Source organism: Micropterus salmoides, unplaced genomic scaffold (genome assembly GCF_014851395.1).
Source record: "Micropterus salmoides isolate LMB-PRFRI ecotype aquatic unplaced genomic scaffold, ASM1485139v1 Ms_hic_scaffold_19, whole genome shotgun sequence".
NCBI lineage: Eukaryota > Metazoa > Chordata > Actinopteri > Centrarchiformes > Centrarchidae > Micropterus > Micropterus salmoides.
In genome coordinates this window covers 32,925,103-32,944,672 of record NW_024041039.1, presented here as the reverse complement: position 1 = coordinate 32,944,672, position 19,570 = coordinate 32,925,103, and positions in this window count along the sequence as shown.

The window sequence follows — 19,570 nt, the reverse complement described above, 5'->3', positions numbered from 1 at the left end:
GTGATTCAAAATAATGGTTGTTGATAAATGAATTAGAGACCCCCACAGATGCATAATTTTACTGCTTCCGTGGGAGCTCAGACCCTCTTTATGGGAGCTGAGCGCCCACTGGCTCCCACGTAACTCAAACCCTGAATAGTGTGTACATTGCAGTCATTTCCTTCCTCTCCCAATTTTTATACGTCAGATCGGTCAAACTTGGTTTAAATCAATCATCATAGGTCAACCAGCTCAAGAGTCTAACTTCTTGTCCTAGTTTATGCCTTTTAATAAAACCAGACCAGATGTTCAGAGTGTATGTGTGGTTACTGGATCTATTGAATCTTTCAGAGTTTTTATTAATGTAATGTTACCAACTAAGGATTGGATTGGGGTGCTAATTGCCTTCTTCTCAATCTCCTTCCACTTAGAGTTAGTCTTTGTCACACCACTTAATCAGAGGCCCGAGTTGTGCTGCCTGATAATAGTCTTCTAGGGGAGTGCCATCCCACCCTCGTAGCCAATTGTAATGTGCAATATTTAGGGCCCAAGCACGAAAGTGCAAGGACACCAACGGTGTCCTAGCATGAAGTGCAAGGAACCTATTGTTTTTGCTCAGATTTTTTATTTTTTTTTCTCCCCACGAAGAACTCATTTTGCATGGTTTTAGGATACTCAAATCCTCACAAAAATACACACACACTCCTCAGGTCTGGTGGGAAATCCAATGTTCTGCAGTGATTGGGGTTGGGCGTCGCCAGGGGGCTCAATAGTGCCCCTAAACAAACAATAGATTTTGGACAAAGTTTCTTTGATCATCATGAGATGTGGTGGGATTATTGCTCTTATTACAAAGTCCACATTTCTGCTTTTTTATGAGATTTTGCTAAACAGGAAGTGAGGCATTTTTCGCTTCCTGCGTTATTTTGAATTTTTTAAACACCTATTTGAGGCCTTTAGGATGCTCAAAGAGCCACAAAACTTTGCAGCCAGACTCAAACTGGAAATGTTTTGATTTCATGTAATTTTTAAGACTGAGGTTTGCACGTTGGCTCTATAGCGCCCCTTAAAGCCTTTTTAGAAGTCACATGGCCAGGGATAGTCTAACCCTTACGAGTTTGCATGCTCGTCAGAACGGTTGTTTTGTATTGGCCGATATGGTTTGGGGGCGTGGTTATGAAAAATTGGATCAATAGCACCCCCTACAAAATTTCAAAAAAGCAGCCCCTGCCGTACGTTTTACCTAGCTGTACCAAACCTGAGAAACTGATGTATCATTTCCAGACTTAAGTCTGCTGGAGCCATACCCTAAACCCAACAGGAAGTCAGGCATTTAGATTTATTTACAAGCGCTTTCCCTGTTTACAGGCTCCGTACTTTAACAAACTCCTCCTAGAGTTTTAACCCGATTGACTTCAAATGTGGGTAGCACCATCTTAAGAAACTTGCGATGTTAAATTGCAAGAATATTTTTGATTGCTCAAACAGCATGGACATGGCAGAGCGATGAATTTTGATGTTTTGCCATGAAAAAGAAGTTACATGTAAATGGGCTAGATATGGTCACATCTGTTCCGAATTTCACATGTCAACCCCATAGAGTCTTACATGTCAATATCCAGTCATAATGACAGCGCCACCTTCTGGCACCAGGAAAGGACATGTTTCAAACTTTACCCCTAATGCCTCATTTTTACTTTTATAACACATTGCACAATTTGGGACAAAAATGTCCATTGTGAGACTTTTAGCCTTCACATGGCTAGGCCCACTTTAAACCTCAGAAAACTTGCCACGCATGTCAGAAGGGGTGTTCTTTGTTATCTAATATGGTTGCACATTGTGGTTTTGGTAAAATGGCTCCTTTGCGCCCCCTAAACTATTTCAAAGAAGCAGCCCCAGCCGTATGTTTTACATAGCTGTACGAAATGTGGGGAGCCAATGTATCATTCTAGACTTAAAAATAACCCTCTTGGAACCATACCCTAAACCCAACAGAAAGTCGGCCATTTTGAATTTTTTACAAAATTTTAACCAATTTACACCCTCCGTACTTTAACGAACTCCTCCTACAGCTTTAACTCGATTGACTACAAATGTTGGTAGAACCATCTTAAGAGCCTTGTGATGTTAAATCGCTAAGCTTTTTTGATTGATCAAATGGTGTGTCCATGGCGTTCCAATTCCACTAGTAAGTTTTAACAATTTCTTGGGAGGGGGTATGATTAAAGGACAAAATCTGTGTTTTGTTGATTGCTTTGTATCCTGAGAGGTTTACATATATATTTATCGAAGTTCATCAGGTGGACAAGATTTGTATTTGGGGCTGTCTAAGTATATCATAATGCCATCCGCGAACTTATCGTATGTTTTTGTCCTTTAATTTGAATTCCCTTTATTTCTTCACTCTGTTGTATTCACACTCTTGTTGGGTTCCCCTCTGTAGCTTTATGCTTTTCGTTTTACTACCATTTATTTTTATTCTAACCATAGGGTTCTGATAGATTGTTCTAATACAATTAAGGGCATTTTCGTTAAATCCAAAGCGTTCTGATGTTAGATATAAAAAATCCCTACGACGAAAATCGATGAAAACTCACAGATAGCATAACTTTTCATCGTCAATGCCTTTAGAAGTCACAGCAGAAAGTCTATCCGACTAAATCATAAAGTGTATAAATCATCCAAAATGACTATGAAATTCAAAATAGGTGATTTCCTGTTGAGTTTACGTTTTGGGTTCTTGAGGCTTTTTTGTGTGTCTTGATATGATACATGTCCCCAGAAAATTTCATGCATGTAGGTTGAATGTGGCCGAGGGGCTAATTTTTTCCAATTTTGTAGGGGGTGCTAGCAAGCCATTTTGCCACGCCCATGCGCGAAACCCAGAGAATACGAAATTTTTCACCATTTCTGACATGTGTGCAAAGTTTGGTGAGTTTTCGAGAATGTTTAGGCCCCCAAAATTGAGCTTATTTTGAAAAAAAAAAATAAATTAAAACTGCAAGCAGCGTTGGGCGGGCCCTCACATGTGTAGCGCGTCGCGGTGCGAGGCGGCCGTGTTGCATATTCTGGAGCTCTGCCAGTGTGGCTGTGAATTTGCTACGCGCTTCGGACGCTGCATGAAGGTATTATATGTCATTTCCTGTGTCCCCTTTGTGGTGCTGCGTAGCACTTGCCGCTATAAATATAAATGAATATTGGCGTGTGGATGTCTTCGGGGTGGGACAGTTATCAAGCACATGAAGTTTTGTTCAGATGTGAGCATGTACACTGAAGTTACAACAACTTCCTGTGTCATGGCAAAGAGTTGATCTTTGACGCCACGCCACGGACATCGACGAAAATTCCCAAATAGCACAACTTTTTCAAAATGGCTGACTTCCTGTTGGGTTTAGGGCATTGCTCCAAGAGGCTTTTTGGTACGTCTGGACATGGATACACGTACCACAGAAATTTCATACATGTAGGTGAAACTTAGTCCGGGGCCTGCTCTGTAGGGGGCATAACGAGCTATTCTGCCTCGCACTCTTCGTGCTCGGGCGCTAAAACAGTAGTCCCTACAGTTTCAATAGGGACCTCGCACGGTTCGTGGTCGGGCCTTAATAATCTCTTCAGTCCCAATAGGGACCTCGCATTTGTCATGCTCATGTCCTAATAATCGAATCTCAAAATTGAAAATCGAATGTGTACCCAACAATTGAATATTCGAATATTCGGGTCCAGTCCTAGTTATTTCTTCTTCAAAGAAATTTAAAAGTTGAAAAAAAATTATATTGAAGATACAAGGTTTTCCCCAGACAGCAGTAGCATGTCATTTCACAAATGGTCCCATGCAATGACAAGGCAGGAACCCATACTGCACAAGACTCTTTACAAACTTATTTTGAAATCCCCTTCATCGCTGTAGTTGAGTGTTTTGTGGTAACAAAGCATATTTCCACAGGATGAATTTAACTTGCCTCCGATGTCAGGCCGCAGTTTGTTGTCGTAGCCCTGCAGTAGTTTATTTAGGATCAAAGTCACATCGCTCTCATAGACCTTCGGTGATAAGACCCAGGTCTTATTTATGGGCACATCTTCATAGTCCTCTTCTTCCTGTTTACTGGGCCCAAATGCTGCACTGTGGAGTAGAAAAGAATAAACATTGTAAGAAACAAAGACATATAGTATTTACATCTATGGGTATTTGTGAATTCCAAATAATATGTATTATTGCAGCAGTATTTGAGCAGTTTGTTGGCTTTGGTATGACACAAGTCAAAACTTGGTACAGTATACATTCGTGGTTTAAAACTGTGGTCAAATGTGCGGCAGGGGCTGCTTCGTTAAAGGTCACTTCCTGTTGCCAGCAGGTGGTGCTATGACTGTGGGTGAATGTCGGCATGTACATGTGCTCAGGGTGGGACTCTCATCCTACATGTACGGTTTGGTGCAGATGTGAGCATGTACACTGAAGTTATAATAACTTCCTGTGTCATAGCGAAGAGTTGATCTGTGACGCCATGCCACGGACACGCCCAGTGACGAAAACTCACAGATAGCACAACTTTTCATCATCAATACCTTTAGAAGGCACAGCAGAAATTTGAAGTCGATCCGATTAAATCCCTAGGAGGAGTTTGCTGCAAAATGTCACCATGTCACATGACATTAAAACCTCGCAGGAGCAAAGCGGCTGCAAGCGCCGAGTCCGGCGGCCGCAGTTGCTTTTCCCCGACTGCACCAAGTTGGAACAATCTTTGCAAATGCTGTTGTTGAAATATGCCTAATTCCTAGATTGTTTGTTAGGTTCTTTTTCTATATTTATACACTTTGTTGGTTTACAATATGTTATAATTACTTAGAAGTGTTTGTAGTATAGCCACTGGAAGAATGACTGTGGTCTCACAGGGTAAAGGTGCTGTTATTCTTTTAGTGTAACGTTTAACTACTGAGTGTTTAATGAGTGTGTTCAAACTCATATATTATTCTTATACTCTGTGTATTCATGAACGTGTGCTTTTTCAATGTGCCTACATGAGCAGAGAAGCTGCTCAGGCCGCGCAGGCAAAACCGTAACCCACACAATGGAAGCAAGGCACCTGCTGTAAGTCACGTACGCCAGGCCTGAGATCATCGCGAACTGAAGCCAAGAATGAGATCATGACACGTTGTGATTTATGGCGCCTGGTACTGCAGGGTACGGCCAGGTACTGCATGAAACCAAGCTTTGCGCTGCCGAAACTAAACTTGTATGAGACAAAGCACCCTCATGGTTGGCATTGTTGAATCATGTACTTGTTCATTGAATCACATTATACATGTATTAAATATGTTACTCCTTATTAATTCTTTTAAAAAATACGATTGTAAGTGTTTAAGTTTTAATGGTGTCAAACTATGCCTGTATAACTTTTAAAAAATATGGTGGGACGGAAGTTGAAACATATTGGTGGATTTCTAATCCAGTAATGTAAAAAATATAAAGAGAGATAAATAGTAACAATAATTACATATAATAATAGCTAAAAAGTGGAAATTGTAACATTAATGAAAGGGTTAATTTGGTAAAACAGTACAAGAAAAAGGCCATGAGATGGCAGTAGAGGATAAGAAGTTCACCAAAGGGGAGGTGTGGTCAGCGAACACTATAGGTGGAGTTAAGGTGTAACGCCCACCTAGAAGGAGGAGATAAGGAAGAGTTAAGATGTAACGCCCACCTGAAGGGAGGAGACAAGGTGGAGCTTAAGGTGAATATAAGGCGATGTTCGCTGACCACCAACTCAGTTCCATCCTGAGACCTGCAGGGATGTTGCTCGGGTTTATCTGTCCTTTATTGGAATAAACTCTTTTGCACTCTCTTGATTGTCTCCAGTGAGGTTTTTGACTACGCAGTTTTTGACTAAAGAAGAAATCTAATAGAGTAATTTTATTGAGTTTATTACGTTGGTTAGGGTAGGGACCAGGTCTTTTACTGGCCCGGCCAGTCCTTATTTCCGACCCGACACTGTAAGAAACCTGGTTAGGACTGAAACTACAGGTGTCGCGAAAGCAGCAGCAACATTACTTGGCTTGGTTAATGACATAGCAGTGTTTATTCGTGACTCATATCAGCGAATGAATGTTTGGGAAGGTGTCAGTCAGGACCCCACTGAACACTGAAGGGTTTCACTGATGAGAGATGGTCTTCCAAGGATAGTGCACTAAATAAGATATTCGGATCATTAACCAAGCCAGACAATGCTATGTCTGTGGCCCTTGTTGAGACATTGTTCAGGATTCAGAATAGTCCACAACTGAACTCCTGGTTGGCTGACGTACTGCGGTAAGCGTGTCGACTCATTTCCGTTTCCGGTGCTTGTGTGTTGGTACCGTGTTGTGCTGCTCTCGCTAAATAACAGTTACATTTGTTAGATTACAGCGGCCAACTGTCTGCTAAGCACTTATTCTTACAGTAATTTTGCCTAAGCACTCACAGTTCTTTCCATCTTTTAGTGACTGCTGTTCAATCTCATAGTTGTTCTAAAGTTTTGGTAGCTGACGCTACAGTACTTTAGCTTAGCCTTTAGCGACTTTAGCTTAGCAGCTAGTGATGGCTTCTCCTTCTCCCTCTCTCTCTCCTACTTTCTCCTGCTCGGTGTGTCAGATGTTCAGTTACTCCTCTGCCTCCTTTAGCGGTAATGGTATGTGTAATAAGTGTAATTTATTTATAGACATGGAGGCGAGGCTCAGTGATTTAGAAGTCCGGCTCCGTACCTTGGTAGATCAGTCTTTAGCTACTGTAGCTAGCCAGTCCCCGGTAGTCGGTGCGGAACGGCCTGAGTTAGCCTCTGGTAGCCGTCCTCCGGCATCCCCTGTGCAGTCAGGAAGGGGGGACTGGGTGACTGTCCGAAGGAGGAATAGTCGTAAGCATTCAAAGTCCACGGGGCACCATCAACCTGTTCACGTTTCTAACAGATTTTCCCCACTCAGCGACACACCCGCTGAGAAACCAACTCTGATCATTGGCAGCTCCATTTTGAGAAACGTGAAGTTAGCGAAGCCAGCGGCCATAGTTAAGTGCATCCCTAGGGCCAGAGCGGGCGACATTGAGTCTTATTTGAAACTGCTGGCTAAGGATAAACGTAAATACAGTAAGATTCACGTCGGCGGTAATGACTCCCGGTTACGCCAATCAGAGGTCACTAAGATTAATGTTGAGTCGGTGTGTACATATGCAAAAACAATGTCGGACACCGTAGTTTTCTCTGGACCCCTGCCAAATCTCACCATCTGTCGAGGCAGATGGTCGAGGCAGATGGCCGCCCACCCTGAGCCATAGTTCTGCTCGAGGTTTCTGCCTCTTAAAAGGAAGTTTTTCCTTGCCTCTGTCACCTAGTGCTTGCTCTTGGTGGGAACTGTTGGGCTTCTGTAAATAGCATCATAGAGTATGGTCTAGACCTGCTCTTTTATGAAAAGCGCTGTGAGATAACTGTTGTTGTGATTTGGCGGTATATAAATAAAATTGAATTGAATTGACATGTATAGCCGCATGTCGTCATTCCGCCGCTGGTTGTCGAGGTGGTGTCCAGCAAACGATGTGGGCTTTGTAGATCATTGGCAGACTTTCTGGGGAAGACCTGGTCTGATCCGGAGAGACGGCATCCATCCCACTTGGGAAGGAGCAGCTCTCATTTCTAGAAATCTGGCCAAGTTTATTAGTGGACCAAATCCATGACAACCCAGAGTTGAGACCAGGAGGCAGAGTCGCAGTCTAACACACTTCTCTGCCCTTCTAATTCAGCAGTTACCCACCCAAAATCCTACGCAGAGTCGCAGTCTAACACACTTCTCTGCTCCTCCATTTAAGGAGTTACTTGTTGAAAATCCTATAGTGACGGTGTCTGCCCCCCGACCATTGAAATTATTTAAAAAGGTAAACAGAAGAGGAGCTGTGCATAAAAACCTCATAAAAATTAAAACCACAAGAGCAATAGTGCAAACGAATGAGAGTTAAATGTGGACTCTTAAACATCAGATTTCTCTCTTCTAAAGGTGTACTAGTAAATGAACTAATATCAGATTATGATATTGATTTATTTTGTCTTACTGAAACCTGGCTGGGTGATGGAGAATATGTTATATGTTATGCCTAAATGAATCCACCCCTCCCAGTCATATTAATACTCACATTCCTCGAGGCACAGGCCGAGGAGGTGGAGTTGCAGCTATCTTCGACTCTAGCCTACTAATCAGCTCTAAACGTAAACTAAACTATAACTCATTTGAAAGCCTTGTTCTTGGTCTTTCGCACCCAAGTTGGAAATCACTGCAACCAGTTCTCTTCGTTATAGTGTACCGAGCACCTGGCCCGTACTCTGAATTCTTATCTGAGTTTTTGTCAACTTTAGTCCTTAAAACGGACAAAGTTATTATTGTAGGGGATTTTAATATTCATGTGGACATTGAGAATGACTGCGTTTATCTCTCTGTTAGATTCCATTGGCTTCTCTCAGAGTGTTCATGATCCGACTCACTGTTTTAACCACACCCTCGACTTTGTTTTGGGGTATGGTATTGAAATTGAACATTTAGTGGTGTTCCCACATAATCCCTCTTTGTCCGACCACTGTTTGATAACTTTTGTATTGCTGAACTACACGCCATTGGGCAAATATTTCTATACAAGATGTCTGTCTGATAGTGCTATAGCTAAATTTAAGGATGTGATTGATCAGCTCTAAATTCATTATCAAGTCACAAAGTAATGGAGGACTCCTATGCTAATTTCAGTCCCTCCCAAATCGATCATCTTGTTGATAGTGCTGCAGGCTCGCGAATGACACTCGACTCTGTAGCCACTCTAAAAAAAAAAAAACTAAAACAAAGACGGTTAGCTCCATGGTATAACACTGAAACTCGCAAATTAAAGCAAATATCGCGGAAACTTGAGAGGAATTGGCGTTCCACCAAACTGGAAAATTCTCGTTTAATTTGGCAAGATAGTCTTAAAACTTAAAACTAGGAAGGCCCTCTGTAATGCCAGAGCAGCGTACTACTCGTCATTAATAGAGGAAAATAGGAACAACCCCAGGTTTCTTTTCAGCACTGTAGCCAGGCTGACAGAGAGTCACAGCTCTATTGAGCCAAGTATTCCCATAGCTCTCAGTAGTTACGACTTCATGAGCTTCTTTAATGATAAAATTCTAGCTATTAGAGACAAAATTCACCAAGACCTGCCCTCAACTGGCACCAACTTATCTCTTAACTCAGGAACCTTAGAAACAGCTGTAGAACCAGATATGTTTAGACTGTTTTGCTTCCCTCAATCTTTACCAACTAACTTCAATAATTTCTTCATCTAAACCATCAACCTGCCTCTTAGACCCCATCCCGACTAGGCTGCTTAAAGATGTTTTACCCTTAGTCAGCACTTCTGTACTAGATATGATCAATCTATCTTTATCAACAGGCTATGTACCACAGTACTTTAAAGTAGCTGTAATTAAACCTCTTCTGAAAAAGCCCAAACTTGATCCAGACGTTTTAGCCAACTATAGACCTATATCTAACCTTCCATTTCTCTCTAAGGTTCTGGAGAAAGCAGTTGCTAAACAGCTGTGTGACTTTCTACAGAGCAATAGTTTATTTGAGGATTTTCAGTCAAGATTTAGAGCTCATCATAGCACAGAGACAGCACTGGTGAAAATGACTAACAACCTCCTTATTGCATCAGACAAAGGACTTGTCTCTGTACTGGTTTTATTAGATCTCAGTGCTGCATTTGATACCATTGACCATCAGATCCTATTGCAGAGACTGGAATATTTCATTGGCATTAAAGGAACTGCTCTAAGCTGGTTTAAGTCCTATTTATCAGATCGATTTCAGTTTGTACATGTTAACAATGAGTCCTCCATGCACGCCAAAGTTAGTCATGGAGTTCCTCAAGGATCTGTCCTCGGACCAATCCTCTTCACTTTATATATGCTTCCTTTAGGCAATATTATCAGGAAATATTCCATAAGCTTTCATTGTTATGCAGATGTTACTCAGTTATATCTATCGATCAAACCAGATGAAACTCATCAGTTACCTAAACTTCAAATGTGCCTTCAGGATGTTAAAACCTGGATGACCTGTAATTTTCTAATGTTAAACTCAGATAAAACTGAAGTTATTGTTCTGGGGCCTAAGCACCTCCGTGACGCATTATCTAAAGATATAGTTTCCCTTGATGGCATCGCCCTGGCCTCCAGCACCACTGTGAGGAATCTTGGAGTTATCTTTGATCAGGACATGTCGTTTAAGTCTCACATTAAGCAAATTTCAAGGACCGCCTTTTTTCACCTGCGTAATATTGCGAAAATCAGGAACATCCTGTCTAAAAATGATGCAGAAAAACTAGTCCATGCATTTGTTACTTCTAGGCTGGATTACTGCATTCCTTATCAGGCTGCTCGAAAAAGTCCATTAAGACTCTTCAGATGATCCAGAATGCTGCAGCACGTGTTCTGACAGGAACCAGGAAAAGAGATCATATTTCTCCTGTCTTAGCTTCTTTGCATTGGCTTCCAGTAAAATCCAGAATAGAATTTAAAATCATTCTTCTTACCTACAAAGCTCTTAATGGTCAGGCACCATCTTATCTTAAAGAGCTCATAGTACCTTACTACCCCACCAGAGCACTGCGCTCCCAGAATGCAGGGTTACTTGTGGTTCCTAGAGTCTCCAAAAGTAGACTAGGAGCCAGAGCGTTCAGCTATCAAGCTCCTCTCCTGTGGAACCAGGTTCCACTTTGGGTTCAGGAGGCAGACACCATCTCCACATTTAAGAGTAGGCTTAAGCCTTTCCTCTTTGATAAAGCTTATAGTTAGGGCTGGCTCAGGTGAGTCCTGAACCATCCCTTAGTTATGCTGCTATAGGCCTAGACTGCCGGGGGATTTCCTATGATGCACTGAGCTCCTCTCTCCTCTACTGTCTCTCCCTCTGTATGCAACCTCATCCCATTATTGCATGTTACTAACACAACTTCTCCCCTTTCTGGTAGTCTTGTGCTTTCTCGTCCCTCTCCTCTCTCCTCCTATCACTTCCTGCAGGTTTTCTGGCTCTGGAGCTGTGGAGTCTGGATCTGTGGCTGCGGGTCACCTGCTGCCCCCGTGTTCCTGCTCGACACCCTCTGCTGCAACGACTATTGTTACTAGTCCTACTGTTATTATAATCATTAACATTACGATTGTTATCATTACCACTACTATAAATATCTGTACCATTTTTCATTTAGTCTATAGCAACATCACCTTTACTGTCTGTACCTCTGTGTGTGTATATTATGTAGGCTGCCTCCCTCCCCTGTCTGTCTCCATCCATCCCTCTCTTTTTCTCTCTGTTCCTCTCCTGCCCTCTCCCTCTCTCTCTCTCTCTCCCTCTCTCTCCTTCACCCCAACCGGTCGAGGCAGATGGCCGCCCACCCTGAGCCATGGTTCTGCTCGAGGTTTCTGCCTCTTAAAAGGAAGTTTTTCCTTGCCTCTGTCGCCTAGTGCTTGCTCTTGGTGGGAACTGTTGGGCTTCTGTAAATAACATCACAGAGTATGGTCTAGACTTGCTCTTTTATGAAAAGCGCTGTGAGATAACTGTTGTTGTGATTCGGCGCTATATAAATAAAATTGAATTGAATTTAAACCAGCTCTTTGTGTAAAAGCACATGCCTTTTTGCAAATGCCGTGAGATCAGTCATTGATCTCAGCTCACAGTAAGCTCTCGCAGGTAGAATGTGTACGACTTGACGCCGCCATTTTTATTCATATTAAAGTATGAGACTCTTTTGACTGCACGTGTTCCTGCGCATTTTCGCATTGACTTTGCCCTTGTCAAAGTACCTCCAGATCACCAGCAACTAAAAAACTATGTGAGAGATTTTGACACTGTGAAAGAGGCTGCAGATAATTTTGTGAACTGGGCAAATGTAACAGACTCAAATATGTAACATTATAATTACACAATATTCTATGTAAATAGTGATCACCTGATGAGTACGATCTCCTGTGTCAATATGAGGAACGTTTGTGATTTATGTTCTGTACCCCTAGGTTCACATTCAGGGGATACCCTCTATAAACGGGGTCTCCCACCCTTGCCTCTTAACTTTTGTTGTACCTCCTGGAAGAGGTCAGCTGCTCAGTAACCACAGAAACTTGTGTGTTTTAGCCTACTAGCTTAAACTTGTGTAATATGCTAATATATTCCTTGCCATTTAACTTGTGTAGGGTCTGAAGTTGTAACATAACAACTGACTGAAGGACTTTGTATTTACATCTGTTGTCATAGAGATAATAAACGGAGATCGCCTCCAAAGATTTCCTGGTCTGTGCCTCCACTTCATAACACAACGCATGCAAGACTAGAAACCAAACACAAAGTTTTAAAGTGAGGAATCTAAAATGGAAGTGCAGGCTGCATTGCCAGCAATACGCAGCAAGAACAAAAATAGTTTGCCAGGGGAGACTGGTGATGCAGCCGACACAGCTACAGACTCATGGCGGTCTATAGAATCAATGTCCACAACGTCATTCTTGATACAGCATCAGAATGTATGCATTGCTGGTTCCTGCAACACGGGGAACTTTATGCCGATCTAGCTTGTCTAGATCCTCGTCATTTCCCACTGATAAAAGCCAATGGACTACCCCCAAATGCACTTCCGAACATAAGTAAATGCCTACTTGAAGATGATGAAACGTCTGATGAACGTCTTTGATGAAGATGCGACAGTTGAGAATTTATAGTCTGAGTTGTCAAACCTTGCCATACACTGGGACAGTCTGAAAAAGTCTCCACTCAGTGAATCCAAAGTCAGAGTGTCACAACCTGTTGCCCCAGAGATGGAGGAAGAGGACAGTGAGATGGAGAAAGATGAAACGGATCTAGTGAGTAGGAAATGTGCAACATGCAAAAACTGCACTGTGCTGCTACTTCCTCCTGCTGCAGTTGAACTTGTTCACTCATGTCTATCATCAAAGATATCCTAATGAACCTGGACTGATGATGTGATTGACAAGGTTGCGGTGAAAAGCAAACTCCTTTGTAGCTTGTTAACTACATAATGGTAGTTATATTCTGGTGAAACTATATTAATACGCACTGTGTCATGCATTGCTCTTTCCGTGTTTGGTGGAGGTGTTGTTTTAATATGTATTGTGCTTCACCATTGTGCCTTTATATTTGTGCTAAATGTGCTTTTAGTGGAGTATATCAAGTCGTAGCAGCACCTAGCGCTCTGTCGCCACTCTTAGATGTTAAATTGTTGTCTTCATATGTTACCGACTGTTGCAATAGTGCATGCTGTTTTTTAATTTCTGCATTGTAGTCAGTCGATATGGTTTTAAGTTTTTTATGTCAACTATTAGATTTGAAAATGGGGCCAGTGTGTAGCAAATGCCAGGGCCGTTTTTTGATCCCAGTCCGTCACTGTCCATGTCAAATTTGGTACAGATGTGAGCATGTATATTGAAGTTACATTGTACATCCAGGGTAGTTGATAAAGCCAACTTCGTCTGCTTGATCCAGGTTTCCGCCGTTAGCTTTGTTGATTTTTTTGCATGTACAGAAACATTTCTCAATACTTGTTTGTGTTAACGGCACCATAAACAGGTCGAGCTCCGACTTGTACTCTTGTGAGAGGCTATGTACCAACGACATTCTCATTCGAAAATGTCTCTTGTCTTCTGACATTTTGTCGACTTGCTTCTCCTTACTTGTTTATTTTCTCTAGTCTTAGTATGGGTCTTCTTATTTGTTGTTCGGCTTCGCCTCCTCGGTAAGGAACTCCCTCATTTCCCAGGAGGTCGTTTTATTGGTTGGGGAGCCACGGCCACTATACACGATCCCTCTTGATGTCTGTTCATGATGCTAGTAATAACATCCGTAGTTTAAATGAGGGGCAACAAATGTAAATCCTAAACAGACCCCCTAACCCTGCACCATACTGAGCACAGAGCCCGCTGTATCCTGGTAAATCCCCTCCCGCTTGGGCTGTATAATATGCAACGTATTTGCAAATGCTCCGTATTTGTATATTTCTAGTTTTTCGACCACTCAAAGCGCTTTTACACTACATCTGCATTCACCATTCACACACTAAGCCTAAGTGCTCAAACAGAACCTAACATTCACACACATTCATAGCGACTAGCGGAACAGCCGCCAGGGGCAATTCGGGTTTCAGCCTTGCCCCACACTTCGACATGCAGCCTGGGGGAGCAGGGGATTGATCCGCCAACCTTCCGATTAATGGCCATCCCGCTCTATCTCCTTAGCCACAGCCACCACGTCCGAGCACTATTTGTCCGCATTGTGAGCATATGGCTGGTCCTGTTTGCTCCTTGTCTTATACTGGTATTTCATAGGCTGAAAGTTTAGCTTTATTATCACTTTGCTGTACGTAAAAGGGATATGTTGATTCTGATCTGTCTTGAGAGAAATCTCGATACTATCAATGTGTGTTTTGCAGAGCCTCAGATAGTGTGGTCTGTCATAAGTATTTGTGATCATATGGTTGTTTGGCCTCGATATATGTACTATTCTTAAAAGAGGGACATAACTATCCCATACTGTTTGATGATCAACAATATCGGTATAAACAAATATATTATATATCCCTACATTAACGTCGGCAGGATGTGGCGCCAAATATGGCATCTGTGTCAACACTGTGTTAGTTCATGGCTGAGATCTAGATGTTGCAATTCCCTTGTGAGTTTTAAAAGTCACTCCGGGGATAAATCCGAACATTTGTGAATGTTTTCCTTGAAACGTTAATTCTATGTCTCTCGTTGGTAAAATGCTTACTCTGTTGGTAATGTTGTTGTAATCAAGCTCAATGTCACCCATTTCGTTTTCAGATAAACAACTGTTTAGTTCAGCTATTATCTGTGACATTGTTGTATAGAACCACTGTGTCACTGATAGAACTACCCTCTTGTTGGATTTTTTATCAAACACAACAAATTTTGAGTCTTCTGAAGAAAAAGATTTCTGTTTTTGGATATTGTATTTCTATCAAACCGACCTCATATGCAGCTCCTCTTTTGAGGACGAGTCTCAAGTCGAGTCTGAAGTCACTGTGTGTGCGAGTCTCTCTAACTCGAGTGCCCATCTGTGACAATAACCGATATGGGACAAAGCACAAAATATACACATGACAACAGATTGAAAAATTAATGGGCCAAAAAAAGCGAGTGAATAAAAACGTGTCTTGTAAACTATACCACCCCTGCTTTGCTACTGTTATTAACGAGCTAATGCTAATTTGTCATGCTTGTCAAGCTGGATAAACACCAGCACCAGAAAACGGAACAAAAGTAGGATTCTAGTGACTTACCCTGGTGTTGAACTCCCTTCCTCCTCATCCATGACTCCAACATGTTTACGTTTTAGGTGCTGAATCATCGCCGAGGTGCTCCCGTGCCATGCCATGTCAATTTTGCATACCTTGAAATTAACACACTTTTGCGGTTTATTTAGTGTGAAATGCTCCCACACCTTGGATGACTTAGGTCGTACTGCTTTATCTGCCTACCGCCATGTTTCAAAACAACGTTACGGGTCTCGCCGATGGTCTTTCCTCTACCTCCACTCTTCTCCGTGATTGAGCGTGAGAGAGACCGAGAGTGCTCTGGCTCAACTCAAACTTTTTTTTAATACTCAAACAATTCCACGTCGCGCGACGCAACGACTTGATTAAGAAATTCGTTGACAACTCTTTCAGAAATCGATTTTAAATCGATTTGTTGATGCAACTGTGGTATACAATATTTGTGCATTTGACTCATAACAGTTTAAAATAGCACTGTAGCAGCAGGACAGAGGGTCAGTGACCTTCTACGGGAAGAGCAGTGATTGGTGGTTATGTAGGGACTGAACCCTTCTATAGAATTTGACAGGACAGAGGGTCAGTGACCTTCTACGGGGAGAGCAGCGATTGGTGGTTATGTAGGGACTGAACCCTTCTATAGAATTTGACCTCTAACCCCTTGTTTTGTTACCTCAGAATAGTACTGTACCCTTCTATGGGTTTGAGCTTTATTTTGCAGACTCAAACCCTTCTATGGTACCTAACAAATACCTAAACATATCCTATATAAGCTATGTTTGATGTACAGAAAGACAGAGTGGCCATCGGGCTGGGTCACTCTCCAAGCTGCTGCAGAGCTTGTAATTTATGCTGAACTCTTTGATGTAATAAACTTTTATGATCAAGAACAGTGTCAAGCGGGTTTCTTCTCAACACATCATCGCAGCATTATTGTTCGGACACCACAGAATTGGCGACCCAGATCGGACCGTGTTGTGCCTGAATTCATCGTTCCATCACGGGCTCCGTCAAGCTGACTTCCGCTCCAGACGCTGGCGTATATGGTGAGTTTTCTCATAAACTGTGGGCGCTGGTCAGTTTGTGTGTCTGTGTGTGCGTTAAAGGGTACACCGGTTCGATCCCGTGTGAATGTTTGCGGGTGGATGTGTGAGAAGACTCCGTTCTAAATTTTGTGTGCGTTGTGGACAACGCAATAAGGGGTGTGTGTGAATATAATGAAGACAGATAGATAGATATAAAAGGAAGAAAAAGGAATAGCCTACAAGTAACGGAAAGTGAGTTTTCATAACTTTGTAAAAATTAAGAATATGGGACCTCAGATTCTTATAACCGTAAGTCATGTGGGATGGAAACTACTGTCACGTGAAACTAGGCTTTAAGAAATAGTCAAATTGGATTAAGGGAAAAGAGAGACTGTAACCCTGGCCAGGGTCATTCGGTTTGAATAAAAATTAATAAGGATAAGGAAGAAAATATATAAGACTAAGGAAAAAGGTAATATAAGGATTAGGACGCCGCAGATCTGGAAAAAAGCCCTTGAAGGCGATCTTAGGCCACAAATCCTGGAAAGGCACTAGGTGAATTTTCGGGTCCGTTCAAAGGAACTGGGAGCTGGGAGCTTGTAGAATAAAAATTGAATTATAAGATACCTCTCGATACATGTGTTGACGAACTATTTCCAAAGTGGCCTCTCATTAAATATCTACAAACTCGAGGTAGCACAAATTTAGGAAGGAAAATAATAAAGGAAAAAGGTGCGGCGGAAGCATGCTTTATAAATAGTGTGAAGGAATGCATTCTTGTTGACTGGATAGCTACCGTGTGTGTGTGAGAAATAGGAGAGGCCTAGTGTGTGTGTGTGTGTGGAGAGCTGCCCCTGCTGTGTCTCTGCTGTGTATGAGAGACTATGCAGAGGAAGATAAGGCGAGGATTAAAGAAAAATATATATGAATATATAAGAATAAATAAAGAAGAGAAAACTTAATTTCCTGCATTCTGGTGAAAGTTTCTGCACTATTTCATGGTGGAAGTGTTTTTATTTATGCAAGAGGAAACACAACATTCAGGTAGCATGTGACGTTTCAAATATATACATATAACAGTATATAAGTCAGTGCAGCTCTCAGTCATTCTGTGCTGCTTTTGAACTTTCCTCATGTCTCATGTAATGTCATCCCTGTTGAGGCAACACATATTGTAAGTAGGCATGATTTAGTCATGTTCACAATGAGAGAAAGGAAACTTGGCCAAGGGGAAACTGTGTTATAAAAATTTTACTGATTAGTGCTGCTGCAGGGTTTGGGTCATTTCATAATCAGCAGTTTGTTTTTCTTAGCCTAAGTAACTTTACATCTTCCTATGTCCAATCAACTGATTCAGTGCAGTGAAGCTGAGCAGCTGATTCCTCTCACGGAACCAATTGAGCTCTGCTATAAAAATCAGAAAACTACAATACCCATATTGGTATCAGAATATACACCTATTGCTTTATTGGGAAGAGATGCTTTGTGTAGATTGAATTGCACAATAAAATGTACACCAGATGGCTGTCTGATAGAAGTGCCAAAAGAAACGGTTCAACAATTATTGATGACAACAGAGATGGAGTCCTCCTCAGTATTTTGGATTGGAAATCTCAGTGCAGATTTTTTGGAGCCGGCTAAGATATGGGAGAAATTTATTGTGGCAAACATGCCAGATGCGAAACTTCCGGAATATCCATTTCATTGTACGCTCAAGTATATAAAGAATGCTGCCCAATCAAACCCAGAGGAATGGTTGGCTAATCAACCAAAGGGAATTCAACTAAGCTCATGTTGCATAATTTTGGGACCACAAGGAGCAGCTATGAAGATAAACACTGATGATTATCTGGAGTAAGAATTCAAAATTGAGAAGAGTGTGCCACATGTGACCTTGTTGGTTTCTGAAGACTATGAGCAGAAACACATAGGAGAAATGATGACAGAAGCAGAGGAAGCTGTTTTTGTACTAATGAAAGAGAATTTGGCAATTTGGAGGAGTACAGATCAGCGATTCCTCAAAATCATGATTTCAGCTAAAGGACAAGGACAGCCACAAGCTGTACGGATGACACATGAATCTATTTGCAGTGCCAAGATGGAAGTTCCAGAATGTTTGTGGTCTCAACACAGTACCGATATTGGACTTGTGAAGTCAGCCCAACCAGTGAAAGTTGAACTTCGACCAGGAGCTAGACCTCCTTGGAAGTATCAGTATCCATTGGAGGATGAAGCAATTCAAGGGATCGAACCACAAACTGAAGGACTTTTGCAAGCAGGTGTTTTGAAAATGACAACAAATCCTCAGAGTAACACACCTTTGTTGCCTGTGAAGAAACCCGATGAGACTTATCGTATGGTTCATGATTTGAGAGTAGTAAATGAAGTGGTAACTGATTTTCCAGCAGAAGTTCCGGATCCACATACTTTGTTAGCCCAAATTCCTCCTGATGCAACACATTTCACTGTGTTAGATTTGTGTGGTGGATTTTTTAGTGTTCCCCTTAGTATAGAGAGTCAGGGTTTATTAGGATTCACATATAAAGGACAGTTCTATGAGTATGAGAGATTGCCACAAGGGTTTAAACATAGTCCTCATATTTTTAACAAAGTATTAGAAGACGATTTCGCAGGGATAGATTTTCACGATGGCCGGAGGCCTGTCCAACCAAGCGGAAAGATTGGCTCAGTCGGTTCTCAAGTCTCAGTCGGTTGCCAAGTTTTTGTGTAGAGAGGTTGTAAGCAGGTGGGGACTTCCAGATTGAATATTCTCAGATAATGGGAAAGAGTTTGTGGCTAAAACAGTGAAATTGATTTTGCAAAAATTGTGAATTAAACAATGTCTTGGAGCAGTTTATCACCCACAAAGTCAAGGGATTTGTGAAAAAATTAATGGCGTTTTGAAAAATCGCATTGTCAAGATTTGCCAACATACGGGTCTAAACTGGATAGCGGCGCTCCCTTTGGCGTTAATGGTGTGTCACTCAAGTGAGCTGCGTGATTTACGTATAACGCCCCATGAATTGGTCACAGGAAGACAGATGCCTCGTTTATGAACAAGCGGCAAGGGTCCAAGTTTGGCTCTTTCAGAAGACGAAATGAGAGCGTATGTCACATATATGACCAATTTACATAAAAAATTATCCACATATGTTTCTGACAGGCAAAGGAGAGAAGAGGTGCAGGAGAAGCTCGATGAGCAAAAAAGGAGCACAGTGCAACCTGGGGACAAGGT